Source organism: Panthera uncia, chromosome D4, assembly GCF_023721935.1.
Source record: "Panthera uncia isolate 11264 chromosome D4, Puncia_PCG_1.0, whole genome shotgun sequence".
In the NCBI taxonomy this organism is placed as follows: domain Eukaryota; kingdom Metazoa; phylum Chordata; class Mammalia; order Carnivora; family Felidae; genus Panthera; species Panthera uncia.
Window position 1 is genome coordinate 45,971,209 of NC_064807.1, and position 20,984 is coordinate 45,992,192.

Consider the following 20,984-nt stretch of genomic DNA (forward strand, 5'->3'; position numbering starts at 1 on the left):
ATCAAGTGTTATTCTAATTTTCTAATACATCTTATCAAGTATCTACTTGACTATATTTAATTTCTAAGTTTAATGAGAAATTTCACCTTCTGCCAGATTACATTTTTGCCGAAAGTTATTAGGTGTTGACTTTGTGCCTTCTGTTTTGTTAAGCACTTTGTATGTGTCATGTCATTTAATTCTCCAAGACCTTTATGAAATAGGTATTACCATAGTCTATGCTTTGTTAGTGAACAAATCGACATTTACCAAGTTGTCTCAGGTGAGACAGCCAGAGTCTTAAACACAAGGTTATTAGCAGCTGTATAGCCTACCTATACAGGTAGAAATATTGATATATAGCCTACCCATACAGGTAGAAATATTCTACCTATGAGTAGAAATATTACCTGACACCAGGTTATCCCACAACTTAAAGATACGTATTTCAAGGCTACAAATGTCCACTGAGGGCTCTTCGGATGTGATGCAGCCTCTTTAAAACTGGGCTGAGGATGATTGTGCATCCAAGAAAGATGCATTATGCATCCAAGAAAGACCTTCCTTAATGTTTAGTGAAATGCAGAGAGGTGAGAGATTGAGCATTGCTAAGTGTCTTTGTAGAATTATCTTTAGTCTTCACATCAAACGTTAGTGTTACCTGGAACCTCAAATGGATCAAGTAACCAGCTCAAATCTTAGAAAATGTGAAAGTCTGGACTTGACTTAGAGCACGTCTGACTCCTGTGCCGTATTCTGTCCACTGTGAGAAGCTGCTGCACCTTTTAGTCTTCTATTTGGAAGAATCTAAACACTGAGGAAGGTTGAGTGTTAAGACTTAAATGTTCTCGCCCCAGTACCGTCATGAATTTGTAATTATATAGCACCTGTGAGATAATAGAATCTATCTCTCTATCATCTATCATCATCATCATCATCTATAGTGTCTACCCTCTCCCACCCCTATTGCTGCACAAAGCTCCTAAAAGCCCTGTGACTTCCTAAGTGATAAGAGTGTCTCTTTTTCTAATATTTGGTCTTTGTCTCTGACATAAGATTTCTAAAACTTTTTTAAGTTTTTTAAGTGATAAGAATGCCAGGAGTATCTTTTGTTCTACTGAGGCAACTATGGGCAGGCTCCTGTATAAGGACCGTCACCAGAAAAATTAAGCCACAATTAAAGCTTAGAATTTTCGGCCCACCCACCCCCCCCATCCTTCAGAGAGGAGAGAGGGGTGATAAACGGACTTACTAACGGATCATGCCTATGAGAAAGCCTCCATAGAATCCCAATAGAACACAGTGAGCTTCCAGGTGGGTGAATACATCCACATACCAGGAGGGTGATGCTCCCCAACTCCATGGGAACAGAAGTTCCCGTACTCAGGACCCTCCCAGACCTCACCCTATGAATCTTTTCCTCTAGTTGTTGATCTGTATCCTTTATCATATCCTTTAATAAGGTGGCAAATGTGTTTCCCTGAGTTCTGTGAGCCACTCAAGCAAATTAATCAAACCATAGGAAGGGGTCATGGGAACCTCAGATTTATAGCCCATCAGTCAGAAGCACAGGTGACAACTTGGACTTGAAATTGGCCTCTGAAGGCAGATGGGGAAATACTGTGGGACTGAGTCCTTACCCTGTGGGATCTGATGCTCTCTCCAGGTAGATAGTGTCAGAATTGAGTGAAATTGTAGGACACCCAATTGGTGTCTCAGAATTGTTTTGTGTCAGAAAAAAGCCACACATTTGGTGACCAGCAGTATCAGAAGTGATATGTTCTGTGTGAGTAGTAAAAGATACGCACAGGAGGAGAACGGCTTGGGTTTTCCTACTCAGCATCATTTCTCTATGAATGATGGAAAATAGCTATCACTTATTGGGCAGATAAGATATATACTCAACCAAAAATAAATCTCAAATGAAGAGCGATTAAGTGATTTGCCCAAAGCTGTACATAAAATTAAGAGCAGGACTTAGAATAACACAGGTCTTCCGTTTCCAATCCTGTTTTTTATGCTGCCATATATGTGTATAATAGAGCCTATTAACTCAGGTTGTGCCGTGAGACAGAAAACCATGAGAACCATATTAATTGCATTCTCTCAAAGCCAACATTTGCCTCCATGCTCCTTGCCTTGATTCGGTCCTAAAAGAATCCTGGAAAACAGGTTACTTCATAAAAAATGGACTAATTTGTGACATCTACACCTTATAACAAAATGATTTGGAGTGTGAAGTCACTTTTTCTTCTTCCCCCATCTCTTACACTTTCTACCCAAAATAAATACACAGATTGTGTAATCCCTGTAAATTATTATAATGCTTAGAATTGCTATAATGCTGGGCTTCCTATGGGAGGGACAATTTCAGGGAGTTTTATTTATAAGGAGGTCATTTTGAAATTTCAGTAGCTTGGATGGGTTCCAAGAAATACCTGTCTTATGATGAATTTTTCTCTGTCATGAATAGAATCCCAGAATATAGCAAGGTTGGGTATAATATATCCCTAGTTCAAGCTGTAGAAACAGATGAATTGAGATTGAACTTTCATATGATAACTAGGACCAAAAAATTTTCTCCAAGCTGTAAGAGAGCAGAAAAGAAATTGATTATGGGAACAAAGTCTCTTCTAGAAAAAAAAAAGTTATGAAAGTAGTCTGTAAAAATAATTTATAGCAATTTATAACTTCAAGTACTTTTATTACACATTCTAATATTTGATCCTGACAATAAGTAGGTAAAGTACCACTATGTTCAAAGTACAAATGAAGAAACTGAAGCTGAAAAAGATCAAGTGGTCCATGAAGAGACAGAACACAGGCAAAGATTAGAATTTCAGAAGATTTATTGGCAGAGGGAGCAGGAAAAGTGAAGAGAGACTTTAGACTGCAATGCAGGTCTGACACTTATGGGAAAAAAGAATGAAGGAAAAGGGATTGAGTAGAAAAACTCTTAGATTACAGCACAGTTGCAAGAAATCTTCAGCCAAAGACTCTCAAGCTCATTGTTTTGCCAGAATGGGCCTGCTTTAATATCTCTACCATGTCCAGACTTTGGCTGAGAGCAGCCCTCAGGAAGACTGGTCTCAAGTGAACACAGTGGTGGGTCCAGATGAGTAGGAGCTGGGGATGTTCAAGTTTCCTCTTCACAGTTGGAGATCGGACCAGCACATCTTCATGACTGCCACAATCTCCTATGATCACCCAAACAACAAGTAGACATGATGTCCCAAAAGTCTCCTGATATCTGAGAGTAATTTATTTGGTCTTTTAAGTACACATGATACTTACACATTTTTTTGCAACTAGGATCATGTAATCACTGAATACAATTATATAAGTTGTCAGATTTTGCCATTTTTTTAAAAAAGCCAAATCTCTACTAGCTATGCATACAAGCACTGAGTTGTAGAGTAGACTTACTAAAGTGTTACTAATGGACTAATTTGTGACAAAAACTATCCTGAATACAAATAAAGGGGGAAAAATCCTCTCCTGTAACTTTTGAAAGAAGACTTCCACAGATGAGTATTGTTACTAGCTGCCACTCACTCTGAACCCTGAATATATAAGTATTTTTAAAGCTCGCTAGGTGAAATCTTGATGGACACAGAACATTCTAGAACCTATTTAGTTTCATCCATATGTCTAAGTAATATGCATAAATAAGTCATGTAAAATAAAAAAGTCATTCCTCAAAAGAGATAACAGATATATTTATATTTATCAAGTACCAGCTGTCCAGGGCACTACAAAGAAACTCAATTTTCCTGAAAACAAGTCTGTAGATATCAATCATTCCTTCAAAGTGCATATGTAATTAAGGCTTGGAGGCATTAACAAGTTAAGCTGTAACAGGGCATCGCAAAGTCTAGACTTGAATTTGGCTCCACTGCCTATCAAAAGGAGATGCAACATAGCCAACAAAAACACAGATTAAAATACTATAGCTTTAAGACACATACATTTGATTGCTTAATATTACTTATTACTTGAGTGATAGATACAGAGTTTTTAAAAAGTAGACTATCAAGAGATACAAACGTTTTAGAAACGATACATTACCATGATTGTCTTTACAACACAGAAGGATGGTTCTACTGTTCCCATCTATCCCCCTTCTGATAAAATAGCCTAGCAGAAACTCTTCTTGGTATTATAGATCAAGAGAATACTATTGAATTACCTTTTTGTCTGGACCATGTTTTTGGAGATTCTAGAATAAATCGGATAATTTTTTAGATCTAATGGAATAAAAAGTTTTCTCTAGCCACAAAAATGCGCAAAGGTGATCAAAAGGAATCAAATGCAATTTTCAGTTTTTCTCCCATGTCACAATACCAATATCATTGTATATGCCTGTTTTTGTGTCTAAAATGCTCTTTTCCGTGTCTCTGCCATTGAAATCAGTCTCTAAGATTCAGTTTAAATCTACTTTTTTCCCCATGAAACCCCTGCACCATCCCTCAGTCCATTCTCTCTTCATCACACCTGGAAGATGGTTGACTTTTTTTTCTGCACAGTGTCCTGACTCTTTGTACAATACCTCCATTATAGCTGCCATAATACCACTGTGCACTTTTTGTCTGCCTTTCATGACAGCCAAAGAATTTTCTTGAGGACTAAAACTCACTTTTGCTCAATTTTGTGACTTTGATACCCAACACTTCACAAATATGTGCTGAAGGAAGACAAGACTGCATGGAGAAATTAACTATAGATCTTAAGAATTTAAAAAAATACATGGTCATTTATACCTAACCTTCTAATTTCCTTTTTACAAGTATAATCATGCAGGTTTTCAAAGGAAAAATTGATATTAAACTTTCGTTCATCTTTATGTTATTATTACTATCAAAACCAAACTGTAAAAAAAAACCATAATTACATTATATTCTCAAGATAGCATTCAAAATAATATATAGATGACAAAATAACAGATGAACAGCTAGATGGATAAAGTATGCAAAAAGTAAAGTAAGGAAGTAAATATTTTAATATATTTCTAAGTCCCTAAAACAATCAAAGTTGTGAAAAATATTGACTCATATTTCATGTGAATAGAAACACAACAGAAATGACATAGTGAGCATGGCTTTAGTATTAAGTAAATTTTCCTCTCTGCACTAGCCTTGAACTTGCGTTGTCTTCCTGTGCCTAAACATAGTATACTATTAAAATTTCATCTGTGGGACAAAATTGACTAACTGCATCACAAGTCTTGTAAATTGTAATATGGTGGCTTTAATTTTGTAGAGTTTGCAATAGAATAATGTACATAATCTCATTTTATTTGGCTCAGTATTATATGGTTTATGCATCAGTATCACTTACTAGACTATAAACCACTTGATCTTAGCCTTCCTTATAAAGTTCCCAAAGGGTAGCCCAATATTTTGCACATAAAGGCACTAAAACATGTTTGTCAAATTCAATTATAACAAAAATAAAAATTGAGAGGGAAAATAAATATCTTGACAACAAATGAAAAAATCAGTTTGTGGGTTTTTTTCTGCCAACTATAAAGCTATCATTTTGTCTTAATATAGCCATAAAATGTTTCATCATTTCTGTCCATCACCAAAAAGCATTCATTTATAGAACATTAAGCTCATCTGAGTATCATGTTATAAATCTAGAGACATGGTATAGAAAATTGCTGTGCCCTGCATTCTAATAATATCCTTGCAGAAGAGCAAAGCAACCTGTCATCACAAAAAATCAAATCACAAATCTTTCTGGGAATAAAAAGAAGGAAAATGCTTTATATTAATTCTTGAGTAAATATGAGTCAGTGCAGTTATAAGTTTACGTACTCCACAAGTGTTTGTATAGAGAACAGATTGTTATATGTTAGAAACAGATTGTTATATGGTGAAAAAGTGATGGGAGTCGGATAAGGCAAATCCTTATCCATCATTATTTACCTATGTGACTCCCCTCAGCCCCCTGAGCTCTCAAGTTGAGTCTCCTTTTCCATGGATACCTAGCCCACAGAGTTTTTATATGGAACAAATGAGAGAATGCATATTAAATGCATGTTAACTCCAAACTGGAGTACTCAGAAACAATATTATACCATGTTTATAAATCCCACATAAATGCGTAGACACACTATTCAAGAGAATTAAAATATATCCATTGCATGAGCATATGTGCATTCCACAAGTAGCACCGTGTCCTAACAGATTGCTGTCACACTGCATTTGAATCTGTAAGCATTAGTGCCATTTTCGCATACCTGTTAAGCAATCTTCTGTTATTACTTTGCAACACATCATTTATGTCTCTCTCTTTACTAACATAAGACCATTATCTTGCCATTCAGCAATGACAGATGATTCATCCAAGATTCCAAATGACACCTTCTTGATATAAGTGCAGGGGGGGAACCCAACAACTTTGCTTCTCCCGTTTTTTTTGTTGTTGTTTTTTTCAAGATACATTCTGCATGTGCCTTGCATTCAGTTCCTGAGAAAAAGTCACAGAACATATTTGGTAGTCCAAACCCCAGGAATTCATTATATTTTCAATGGGTAGAGGACAAAAGATACCTTTTCATCACCAATTACTTGTAAGTTCTAACCTTACAGACAATTCTGCATGGCAAATCCAAAATGATGGGGGTTCGGTAAAGGGGAGGGAGTGGAGAAAGCAGTGAAAATGATGAACTCAGTAACACAAAATCGACACACAGCCTGTTTTACCAGGCTGTCATCAGCACAGGATTGGATGGCCAAGAGGTGAAAAGGTTTTTCTTGTAGTTGTTGATGTGGTGATCTTGTTTTCCATCCCAAGTCAGGATTTGCTATCTCTGATTTATAAATTTATGTATCAATATTTTATTATCCATGATGGCTAACTTATACTGAATGCTTACTATGTACTAAACATTATTATATTATCTCATCTAATCATTAAGACAACTTTGCACAACAACTAGATACAGATAAACAAGTCTTAGGTTATGTAGAAAATTAGTGAAAAAGCATGGGTTTGAATCTAAGCGTACTTGAATCCAGAAACCTCTGCCCTTAACAACTACTTTATTTGGCCCGTCAGGGCAAATGGAAAGACAAAGCCAACTAAAGGCAAGAAATTAATTAACACCTGAGGGCATAATTACCAAATCCCCTTTATTGAAGAGTTTCTTTTAAAAGGGAAGGAAGGTGCTGTTACTGCCTAAGAAGTACTCAACCTCTGTGGATACAAAGTCACCTTCCATCAGGACATCTGTGTATGTGGAAGACACAAATGAGAACAATACAACCCGGTCTGTTACCTGATACAAAGATGGCCTAATTGCCTGGTGCCATTAAGGAAAGATTTCCCTGAGGAAATCCAATCTGGGACAGAATTGTGAGGGGAACAGTTTCCAGAGATGTGGAATCGGAAGAGGAGGTTTAAGAAGGGCGAGGGCATTTAAGGTAGAAGAACAGAGCATGCAGAGGAGTGGAACTATGAAAAAGCAAGATGCATTTAAGCAGCATGAAGTTCCCTCAAAGGAGAATGAATGGAGATGAGATATAAAAGATACCAGAGCACCAAGAATTCGGAATTTACGTGTTAGGCAAGAGGAGGTTATTGAAAGATTTTAAATAGGGCAATAAATTGAACCACCTTGCATTTTCGATAAATTATTTAAGTCTTAGTCCAAAAGTAGATGAAATGGGATCAAAGTCTCAGACAGGGTGACAAGGTAGCCAAAGTTGCCCAAACTAGACTAGATATTTGAAGTGGAAAAATTCTTATGCAACTGAGAGATCTAAAAAATATTTTTTTCTTCTTAGTGTTTTGAGTATATGAAATACAATCTTATAACCAATTGGTGCATTGGAACCCTTTTGTTGCATTTATATTTCTAATGTCAAAAGGACAACAATGGTCTCAGGTACAAACCCATATTCCTACTGTTCTCTTACCAGTTCAGATAAAATTCTCTTTTGCCATTATAATTGCCATTAAAAAACATTTTTCATAGATTAAGGCTTTGTTTTCTTAAATTATTTGATAAAATAAGACTTAGATTTGATATCACAAGAACGATGCAACAGAGAGAAACCATTATTTTAATTGTTAAGGGAAAATAACAAGATAAAGACAGATTTTTAAGTGGTGTATTTCCAAATGAGAAAAAATGATGAGAAACTTTGATTACCATGAAGCACAGACTAGTACAAATATAATAAACTCAGAAGAAGTAGTGCAGTAGCATCAAAAGTAAAATTCCTATCATCATATGTTCCAATTAGAAGGTTACAAGTAAAGAAGCAATAAAAGAACTCTGCATTACATTTTGACGGTGATGAAGCTATGAAGTACCATTAAGTTCATAGACCTATCAAAATAGTTATTTAGTTGTTAAAATGCCATTGTTAAAAAAGAAAAGGGATGGGGCGCCTGGGTGGCTCAGTCGATTAAGCATCCAACTTCGGCTCAGGTCATAATCTCACGTTTGTGGGTTCAAGCCCCACATCGGGCTCCGTGCTGACAGCTCAGAGCCTGGAGCCAGCTTTGGATTCTGTGTCTCCCTCTCTCTCTGCCCCTCCTCCCCTTATGCTCTGTCTCTCTCTCTCTCTCTCTCTCTCTCTCAAAAATAAATAAATGTTAAATTTAAAAAAAAAACAAAAGAAAAGGACAACATGGTCATGATGATGGTGACTAGACCATATATGCTAGTTTATTACATTTAGAGTCAAAAGAATTAAGCAGACAATAAATACAACAGAGAATTCAATAATACATTTCTAATAGCAAATCTAACTTTGGATCTTGGTTTCAGCAGGAAAAAAAAAGTTCCATAATAAATAAATCTTATCTCAAATGCCATCATTTTGCTGTTTTGTATTTACTTGTAAATTTGTTTATATTTGAGGTTTAATTAGAAAGTATAAGCCCAAGGAGTTTATGCCTAGTGTTATAGAGCGTGATAAAATTAATTTTAAATCAGTACTTGGCATTTGTTGGATTTATTTTTCCTAAAAAGGGACACGTATACTACTGAAGTTTTTTTTTAACTTTATTTATTTTTTGAGAGAGAGAGAGACAGAGTGCAAGCTGGGGAGGGACAGAGAGAGAGGGAGACACAGAATCCCAAGTAGGCTCCAGGCTGTGAGCTGCCAGCACAGAGCCCAAAGCAGAGCTTGAACTCACAAACCACAAGTTCATGAGCTGATCCAAAGTTGAAAGCTTAGTCAGCTGAGCCACCCAGGTGTCCCTATACTAATGAAATTTAAGAAACACTGGCCTGCGTGAGAAATGATGAGGGTTTAAACTAAGACATTCAAGGAAACATTGGAAATGCTCCTATATCAGTGCTTGGGAAATTAAGTGGATAGATTCATACATTTATTTTCAGCGAAAATATCTCTCATTGGCTACCCATAGTATGTAAGCTACTGTCTTCAATACGAAGGATGTGGAGATAAAAGCCATAGTCCTGCCCTGAAGGGACATGGGTGTTCCATACTTTAAGTGATGGCAATGTGAAGCTCAACCAATATGGCTCCAGGATTTTATCCCTAGGTGCTTCCAAAATCCCAGGTGATTAGAGGCTCGAGACAATAATTTCATAGTTTCTCTCTAAATCGGTGAAAAAATTTTACCTGCCAGTCACCATTTCTTTCATAGTATTAAAAATACAAGAGGTGATAGCCTAAAACAGCCTTCAGGCAAGCTGAAATATTTACAGAGCCCTAACACTTCCTCCAATCTTGAATATCCCTAGGAGGTATACAGGTAGCCAAGTACAGAAAATCACAGTTCTTCCTTATTCACCAAGGAAAACTGATGACTCTGCTCAGAGAAATGGATATTTGCCTCAAAAACTGATTTTGTAGTTTATGCTCATATTTAAGTCATGTTTATGTTGTCATATTGACAAATATATTTGCTAGAGCATTTGCATAGGAATTAGCTTCCCTTTCTATTTTACTAAACATGTGCTCTGACAAGCATTTTTGAAAAATAACAAGGGAAGAAAGAAGAGAGGGAAGAAAGAAGGAAAAGGAGAGGAGAGGTAGGTATAAAAGGGACGGAGGGAGAGGAAGCAGGAGAGAGAGGGGAAGGATGAAGCCTATCAAGAAGGAGAAGTTCTTAAATCGGGACAGACAGGTCCTAAAACTGTAGTAATACGGAATCTCAGCTGCGTCTTTGGATTGGCAGGGGAAAGATGAGCACAGTGATTGCCTTCAAGCTATCACTTGAGACACTTTCTTGAAGCCCACAGTCAATCTTATCCCAGTTCTGCTACTATTTCTTGCTCTTAATGTCTCTGTTTTCCGTTTCCTGATGAGAACAATGGACTTGAAAAGGACTGTAACCCAGAGAAATCCTGAGAGCATTAGAAGAGTAATACATGCAGAGCACCTAGATCGCCATCCGGCCTGCATGCGGTGAGTGCTAAGTCTGTGTGTATTATCATCATCATATTATGTACTAAGTGTCCACTGTTAACAGAACACCATCCCAGTGGCTGAGCAGAGCCACTAGAAAATTTGCAGTTAATGCTTCTGCCCTGCAGGGACAAGACACTGCTTTGGAACCAACAGTGTGATGACCATTTTACAGGGAGCTCTAGTTGAACTAATAACCACCTACACCCATCTGTGCCATTTGGTTCCTAACCAAAACGGTACATGTTATTGTGTAGACATGGACATATTCTTTCGTAGGTTTGGTTTAAGGTGGTCATTCCCAGAGGCTTATCTGAAAAGTAACTTCATCAGGACCTACCAGGGAAGTTGTGAAAAGTAATGAACTTCTAGGTCCCACCCCCAATAAATAAAGAGCTTGAATCTTTAAAGACTGCACAAAAATGCCATCCGTGTGCATATTACTCATCCTCAGACACAGAGAATAGAGCATAATGGAGTGCATTCCAATTTACATGTCGAAGAATATCCAAAACAGACATTAACGCTATTTATTTGGAAAGGAAATGATGCCATGTCATTGTATGATTCACAGGGCACCACCTGCCCTAGACATCGAGAGTCAGCAGCTTTTAGTGAAAGTTCTGCAGCCAGACAGATTGGGTTGAAATCTGGCTCCTCCTCTTAAGATTATTTAACCACTCTGTGCCTCAGAATTGTCATATATAAAAGAGGTATTATAACCATAGGTCTTATTCATTGGTTGTTATGAAAATCATGGGTGCACCAGGGAGGCTCAATCTGTTATAAGGATCCAACTTCCGGTCAGGTCATGATCTTGCAGTTCTTGAGTTCAAGCCCTGCGCTGGGCTCTGTGCTGACAGCTGAGAGCCTGGAGCCTGCTTCAGATTCTATGTCTCCCTCTCTCTTTGCCCCTCCCCTGCTTTCACTCTTTCTCTCAAAAAGAAATAAACATCAAGAAAGAACGAAAGAAAGAAAGAAAGAAAGAAAGAAAGAAAGAAAAAAAAGAAAATTATGTACCATAAATGCAAAATACTTGAAACACTACCTAGCACACAGTATATACTCACTAAATGTCAGTTATCATAATTAGCATCAGGAAATGCTGTTAATCTAAGTCCACAACAAAGAGTTGGTGAATGCTTGAGCATTAAGGGATTTCCTCTCTTCTATTTATATTCTCAGTAATTCGTTGAATTAAGAGTCTTCTTTTGCAGCTGTCCCTGAAAGTAAGCTTTCCAAAAAAAAATGAGTTAGGATGAAAAATAACATTTCAGTAGCTCAGGAATTAATCTTTCCAATGCTATGAATATCTTTTTAATTTGGCATGTTTTAATGCAACACAAGGAGAGAGAATTGCTTAGCAAATTCTGAACATTTATTACAGGCAATTTAAAAAAGTAAAAAAAAAAAAAAACAGAGAGAGAAATACATCTATAGGGGCAAAGGCAGAGGCAAACATCCATCAGGAAATGTAAAGAAATTAATCAATAAATCATCCTTTCATGTGAATTCCATTTTTCCATGTAAATTTTTATTAAAAACAAAAAAAGTAAAGCAAATAATCTGTTTGCTAAAAGTATATACAAATCCTACTCATCCCTGCACTATAGATTCCAAAGAATTCACAGATACACTGTTAATACAGAAAATTAATAAGTTAATCTTTGCCTAAGTTAACTAATGTGAGTCAGAAATCTGGGGTTACTTCTGTGAGATTATAGTCTGTGTGAAATGTGCTTTCACAAACACCCTCCACACTACAGGCCCATAAATTATTAATGTCTGTTACAGTTGTTAGGGGCAATGTATGGAAATTTATCTAGATTTCAAAATCCCAAATAAAAGTAAATGGTTAAAAATGAAAGGGAGAGAAGGAAGGAGACAATTATATTGGTTTGGTGAGAGCTGGAGCATTTCTACTACTCCATCAGCATTGATTTTAAAGATCTAAATGACATACAGACTGATGAATAATTCAGATTTCATTTATTAGCCCACTGACCCTACACATGGCTTCATAAAAATGAAAATAATGTTATTCTCCTGCTTCATCCTCCGTAGAATGGAATATGCCTATGTAGCGGGGGAGAATTTTTTTGATGTAGTTTGCTCTGGCACATTGTATACACATATATTTGCATGTCATACATTTGGAAGAAATGTTGAGATGAACAATTTCAATAACACATATAAAGGAGACCATTTTGCCCCCTACTGGTAGATGACTTAGGTCTGTAAAAAACAATGCTGATTATCATGTAACAACTGGTTACCTGGCAACTAAAAACTAGACAATGGAGTAATACAATTCTATGTCCTCAGTCTAGGATTGACACAAAGGGAATTGCCACCAATGCATCTGCAGGGCTACATCCTAGAAGATTATGAATTTTCTCCCATGGCCCCCCATCTCTGATGAATGTAAAACCATCACACTAAAGTCCCTGCTGCAGACGCAAAGCAGAATAATACATTTGTAAGAATGAATTTTATTAGTTTAATTTTTCTGGTCTTTTGATACAAAATTTCAAGAAAATTTGATTGGGGACTTTAAAGAGCTGGACTTCTAAGAACTGAAGCTTCCATCTTAGCTTTGGAGCTTTAATTTCACTCCGGAAAAGTTATAGGAAGAGTGAACTTCTATGCAAACTTGTGGTACTCCTATAAATTGTTACCTTAAATGATTAGCATAACTGAATATTGTCACAAACTCATTGTAAACCTATGTCGACCTATACTGGACGACATGCTGGGAATTTTGTAATGGTCACTGGAGAAACAGTGAATTTTCATTCTTGTGGGTAGTGAGGCCTTGATAGGATTTAATCAATATGCTGTTCTAATCCATTTCTAAAATTTCTGGAGGCAAAATTCTCACCAACACCAGCAGTTCAAGGAGGATGCCCAGGGGAACAGCTGTTATTAGGGAAGACAACGTATGCAAATGGAACAGGCTTCATATTTCAGACAAATGGGTTAAGAGAAGCAAGTGCTAAGAAAGTAGGGAATAGCTCAGGAGAGACCTCTTATCTCCCCCATTTCTCAAGGTTTCATGAGTCACCCTGCTGAAGCACTAGTGACCATTGGGTTGGTGAGAGATAGCTGTTGGCCCACCCCTCTCACTTTCTAGGACTGAATCTCCTCAAAGATCAAAACACCAATAATTTGTTCTCTTTCATTTCCTCTCTGCCTATGATGATGAGAAAGTGACACTAGACAAATGTATCTTATTTGAAGAATCAAAACTTCCCTCACGTAGGCTGTTTCTACAGCTAGAGTCAGAGTAAAAGAGCAGAGGGGATTGGTAATATCATCTGTTCCTTTACATCTAAGCAAAAGTGAGAGCAAAACAAACAAAAAACGAGAATTAGGTAAGAGAAATGGCAAAAGGAGTTGCTCAGACAGAAGAAAAATGACCCCCAGGGGGAAACATGGAAATTCAGGAAGAAATAACAAGCAATGGAAATGGTAACCACATAGAATAAATCAAAATATATCAATTCAAAAAAAAAAAAAAGCATCCCAGTATCTTTAATATGCCTAATCAAAATGCATGGCAACACAAATTGTGATCAGCAGGTGGTAAATGAAGTTAAAGTGTGTCAAGACCCTCACATTGTCAAGCAAGTGGTCAAAATAATCATTTCATTAGACTCTAGTAAGCTAAAATGCATTTTATAATACCCAGGTTAACCAATAAAATATCAGTAAAAAAAGTAAAACCAAAGGGTCTCGTGATTGATAAAAATATTTAAATACTAAAAACAGAAAGACAAAAAGGGAACATAAAATAGGTGGACTAATTGGAGACAAATAAAATGGTAGAAACAATAAACACATATAGAGGGAACTAATACTGAAGTAGACTGGATAAAAAAAGTAAAACTTTGTTACATGCTGCTTATAAGAAAACCACCTTAGATATACAAATACCAAAAAGTTGAAACCAAAAGGATACACCACCAACCAAGCTATAGTAATATGAAACAAACAGATTTGAGGCAATAAATGAGATAAAGGAAGATATTTCTCAATGATAAAGAGGAATGGTAAACCAAGAAGATATCATTTTCAATAGCATCAAATAATTCAAATACATTGTAATTGATCTGAAAAAAGTTCAGAAGACCCTTTCAGTGAAAAAACCTAAAATAATATTGGGAGGACTTAAAGAAAATCTAAATAAATAGAGGAATATATGCTACTCATGGATTGGAAGCTCATTATAGAGATATCAATTCTCCTCAAATTGATTTGCAGATCCAATGCAATCTCAATCAGAATCCCTGAGAGATTTATTTTTCTGTGGACATTGACAAATTGATTCTAAAACTTACATTGAAAATGAAAGGTCAAGAACAGCTAACGTGACATTGAAAAAGAACAAAGGTGTAAGATTTATCCAAATATCAAGGCTTATTATGAAGTAATAGTAATTTAGATAGCATGCAATTGCTGAATGGAGAGAAAAAATAGACCAATAGAATAGAGAGAGAGAGATGAGAAACAGACATGCATGATATAGAAGAGGATGTGTACAAACAGATCCATATATGTTTGGTACTTTTGTTTATAACATAGGTGATGCTACAGTGCAGTAAAGAAAAGATGGTCTTTTTAATATGTCGTTCTAAATCAGTTGGTTACCCATATATCAAAACTAAATCTATCTTCATACTGTACACACATATCAATTCCAGATGGATTGGAGATCTAACTGTGACAGGTAAAACAATAAACATTTTAGAAAAATAAAATATTTTCAAAAACTTGCATAGGCTAAAATTACTTAATAAGGATACAGATGACTAACTCTAAAAGGGAAAAAACTAATAAATTGAACTTAAAAATATATAAGAAGTTGAAGTTTTACTTATTAGGACATCGTCAAGAGGGTCAAAATCATGCCATGAAGTATCACAGAATATTTGCAAGACATATACCGACAAAAATACACAGGGTTCCTATAAATCTGTTAAGACAATGGCAGAGATTTGCAAAAGACTTCACAAAAGAGTATCTGTAAATGGTAATAAGTATATGGAATAGTTGCTAAATATAATTACTTTCAAGGGAAAATTAAAACCACAAAACACAGAAACATTCATTGCAATTGATTTTCAACAATGGTGCCGAGACAATTCACAGGAGAAAGAATGGTCTTTTCAATAAGTAGTGCTGAAACAACTGGATATTCACATGCAAAAGAATAAATTTTAAAAGAATAAACTACCTCACACTATATACAAAAAAAAAATAGCTCAAAATTAATCAAAGAACTGAGTGGAAGAGGTAAAACCATAAGATTCTTAAACAAAAACACAGTGTGAATCTTCAAAACCTGGGATTAGGAAATATTTTCTTCAATATGACACCAATAGCATAAGCAACCAAACTAAAATTTGATAAATTAGACTTCATCAAAGTTAAAGCTGTGCACCAAAGGACATCATCCAGAAAGTTGAAAGACAACTCAAAAAAATGGAAGAAAATCATGTATCAATGCAAATCATATATCCAATAAAAGTCTAGTATAAAAGATACAAAGAACTATTATAGGGCGCCTGGGTGACTCAGTTGGTTAAGCATCCGACTTCAGCTCAGGTCATGATTTCACAGTTCGTGAGTTCGAACCCTGCATGGGGCTCTGTGCTGATGGCTTAGAGCCTGGAGCCTGCTTTGGATTATGCAACTCCCTCTCTCTCTCTTCTCCCCTACTCTCTCTCTCTCTCTCAAAAATACATAAACATTAAAAAAATTTACAAAAAAAGAACTATTACAATTCAACAATGAACAGACAACTCAGTTAACAAACAGTCAAAGGATTTATATAGATATTTCTCCAAAGAAGATATACAAGTGGGAAATAAGTACATGAGAAGATATTCATTAGCATTAGCCATTAGAAAAATACAAATCAAAACCACAATATTATACTGGTTTATATTAACTGGGATGGCTATAATCACAAAAGGTAATTGATGAGGATTTGAGAAGTTGGAACCCTCATAACTTGTTGAAGAAAACATAAAATAGTTTGGTAGGACCTCAAGAAATTAAACATAACATTACCACATGACCCAGCAATTTCACTCCTGAGTAGGTATTCAAGTCAGCCATAAGTATATGTCCACACAAAAACTTGTACATAAATGTTTATTCATAATAATCCCAAATGGAAATGAACCAAATTTCCATCAACTGATGAATGCATTAACCAACGTAGTATATCCACATGGAAATATTAGCCAACCATAAATAAGAATGAATACTGATTCATGCTACAACATGGAAGAACCTTGAAAACATGCAAAGTGAAAGAAACCAGACACAAAAGGCCAAAAATTGTTAAGATTCCATTAATACAAAATGTCTAGAATAGGCAAGGCCATGAAAACAGAAAGATTAGTGTTTTCAGGGCCTGGGGGAGAGGGAAATGGTGTAATGCCAAGAGGCATGGGATTTCCTTTTGGGATGATGAAAATATTCTGGAATTAGATAATGATGATTGTTATATAACATTATGAATATGCCAAAAAGCACTGAATTGTATATTTTTAAAGAGTGAATATTATAGTATTTGAATAATATTTCAATTCTAAAAACATGAAATAAAACAACAATCAATGCCACAACACATCCATCAGAATGAAAATGAAAAGGCCTGACTACCTAATGTTGCTCAATGGGGTGCCTGGTGGCCCAGTTGGTTGAGCGTCAGACTCTTGATTTCAGCTTAGGTCATGATCTCATGGTTCCTGAGATCAAGCCTCACATCAGGCTCTGTGGTGACAGTGCAGAGCCTTCTTGAGATTCTCTCTCTCTCTCTCTCTCTCTCTCTCTTTCAGCCCCTCCCCACTCTCTCTCCCTCTCTAAAAATAAATAAATAAAGACATTTTTAAAAATGTATAACAACTGCAATATATATATGTATAACATATATACATATGTATATATACATATACATATAAAATGTATAACAATTGCAGTATAATATCCTGCAATTCTCTCAGCATAGATGCTATAGAAATATGTAAGTATGGTATCACTTGAGTGGCTCAGTAGGTTGAGTGTCTGACTGTTAATTTTGTCTTGGGTTGAGATCCCAAGGTCCTGGGATTGAGCCCCACCTCAGGCTCCACACTGAGCATGGAGCCTGCTTACAACTAATTCTCTCTCTCTCTCTCTCTCTCTCTCTCTCTCTCTCTCTTTCCCTGCCTTTGCCCCTTTCTTTCTCTCTCTCTCTCTCTCTCTCTCTCCCTCTCTCCTTCTCTGTCTCTTTTTAAAAATAAAAAAAATTTAAAAAGAAATATATAAATATGTTCACACAATTCACATAATGTATATTGCAAAGATGTTCATATCAGCACTCTTCATACCCCCAAACTGGATACCCACTCAAATGTTCATCAACAGTAGAATAGATTATAAATATTGTCCCAATGTTTGTGCATTGAAGCACTACATACAGCAATGAGGATGGACAAATTATTGCTACATGCAACAACACAGATGAATCTCACAAACATAATGCTGAGCAAAATAAGGTATGCACAAAAGAATACCAACTACATGATTCCATTAAATAAACTTGAGAAATAGGTCAAACCTAATCTACTGTATTAGAAGTCAAGGAATGTATGATAATGAGGAATGGGTAGCATGAGAGACCTTTTGAAATTCTGGTAGTTTTCTTTCGATCTTGGTGCTGGTGACAAGGGTGGGTTAACTTTATGAAAATCATTGAGTTATATATTTATGTGTAGGGCACTTATATTATACCTCAGTTTACAAAGTTTATGTTAAAAATGAAGAATAGAGTCAAGAGAGAAAATCATGGGGGCACCTGGGTGGCTCAGTAGGTTAAGCATCCAACTTTGTCTCAAGTCATGATCTTGCGGTCTGTGAGTTCCAGCCCCATGTCGGGCTCTGTCTTAACAGCTCAGAGCCTGCAACCTACTTCAGATTCTGTTTCTGTCTCTCTGCCCTTTCCCCGGTGGTGCTCTGACTCTCTCTCTCTCTCTCTCTCTCTCTCTCTCTCTCTCTCTCAAAATAAATGAACATTAAAAAAAAGAGAGAAGGGAGCCTGGGTGGCCCAGTCGGTTAAGCGTCCAACTTTGGCTCAGGTCATGATCTCATGGTTCATGGGTTCGAGCCCCACATCAGGCCCTGTGCTGAAAGCTCAGAGCCTGGATCTTGCCTCGGATTCTGTGTCTCCCTCTCTCTCTGCTCCTCCCCTCCTTGCGCTCTGTGTGTGTGTCTCTCTCTCAAAAATAAATAAACATATTAAAGAATTTAAAAAAAGAGAGAGAGAAAATCATGTATATGAATATATATATTAAAACTAACATTTCATATCATTTGATGGTATTTTTGGAGTGGAGATATAACAGTAAGACTTTATGTGGAAATCCACTAATGACTTCCCTCTAAATTAGAGACCAATCTAATAATATACTCTTGCAATAACTGATAATTTCATTTTTATTTTTATTTTTTAATGCTTATTTATTATTGGGAGAGAGACAGAGCACAAGCAGGGAAAGGGCAGAGAGAGAGGGAGACATAGAATCTGAAGTAGGCTCCAGGCTCCAAGCTATCAGCACAGAGCCTGACACGGGGCTTGAACCCACAGACTGTGAGATCATGACCTGAGCCGATGTCAGAAGCCTAACCGACTGAGCCACCCAGGCACCCTGATAATTAATTTCAAATGTTTATAAAATATTGGCAATAATTTCCCATTTCCCATTTGATTCTTTCATTGCTATGATCATGATATCCCATAGCACTGGCCTTCTCCTGCTACAAACTTAGTAGTGTAGTCTCCAAAAAGGAAATGAGAATACCTTATTCTAATTTCTTTACCTTATTATAATTACATTATAATTTCTTTAAGTAATCTCTACATGCAACGTGGAGCTCACACTTACAAGAGATCAAGAGTTGTATGCTCTACCGACTAAACCAGCTAGGTGCCCCAAGACTTGATTTTTCTTACTGAAGCTATGCTTGTCCCTAGGGATTATCACAGTCTTTTCCAGTTTTCTCACTATAGTTTAGAATATTGAGGAGGACTGAGATCAAGGTTATTTGCCTATAGTTTTAAGAACCTATATTATCCAGGGGCACCTGGGTGGCTCAGTTGGTTAGGCATCCAACTTCAGCTCAGGTCATGATCTCACGGTTTGTGGGTTCAAGCCCCACATCAGGCTCTGTGCTGACAGCTCGGAGCCTGGAGCCTGCTTCAGATTCTGTGTCTCCCTCTCTCTCTTCCCAGCCCCTAATCTCACTTTGTCTCACTCTAACTCTCAAAAAATAAATAAATGTAAAAAAAATTTTTTTAAAGAACCTATATTATCCAATTTGAAAAATGATACAATTATTTATTTCCAGCGTTGGGGGGTGTTTCCATATTTTCTCAAAGAGTAATAATCAGTATGAGTCCATGTCAATTTATATATATGTAAAGGAATTCAAAATTTCATTTAATCCCAATCTTTATAGTCAGCTACTATTCCTGATCATTCATGCTTAAAGTAAAATAAATAATTTTGATATTTGTAATATTACAAGCTGTGCATCTCCTTATTGGGAAAAAAATTTTTTATTAGCTATTAAATTTTTTACGCTTGCAAGACTCCACAACATTTTTCAAGGCTGAATTCAATTCCAATTCCCTGCCTTCACATTAAAGTCTACATAAACTACTCCATATGAATAGTTATTTAATATTTTATTAGAGCTTTTAATTTTACTATCCCCTCAGTAACTTATTCCCTTGCTTACAAACCTTATGGTCAAGAAATTCTTCCCAAGAGCTAATATGAATTTTCCATCCTGTGCTTCCTACCATATTAAAAGACTTGTTAAATCTCCCTACCTACCACCAATTCTTCTCTAAACACACAATTCCTTTTTTGTTCTGCTTTCATTTCTAATGCCAACTCTTGCCTCACACTGGTTAGCAAAAGCTGCCCTAAATGAGCATAGCATATATGCTAAGGTCATCAGCACAGGATCAGAAAGCTTTCATATTATGAGTGTAATATAAACTAAATTACTGAACTTCTGTCAACCTCAGTTTCCTGACCTAATAAATCAAAATAATAATAGTATCTACTCCATAAGGTTATTGCTAAGATTATATGATACAGAATACAAGGTAAACTAATGCTTGCTTATACTAAAAGCTCAATCGTGGAAAGACTGTAGTTGTTAAGATATTTTTTTAAATATTTATTTATTTTTGAGAGAGACAGAACAGAGAGAGAGACAGAGAGCACCAGTGGGGTGGGGCAGAGAGAGAGGGAGACACAGACTCTGAAGCAGGCTCCTGGCTCTGAGTTGTCAGCACAGAACCCGACATGGGGCCTAAACTCCCGAAGAGTGAGATCACTGACCTGAGCCGAAGTCAGACGCGCAACCGACTGAGCCACTCAAGCACCCCAATTGTTAAGATACTTTGTTCGCAAGTCCATGAATTAGCTAGATTTACCAAAAAAGAGGAGGGCAGGGCAGAGTATTTGAATGACACTTGGAAGAAGAATTCAAGAATCAACGGTCTGGGGGGGCGCCTGGGTGGCTCAGTTGGTTAAGCATCCG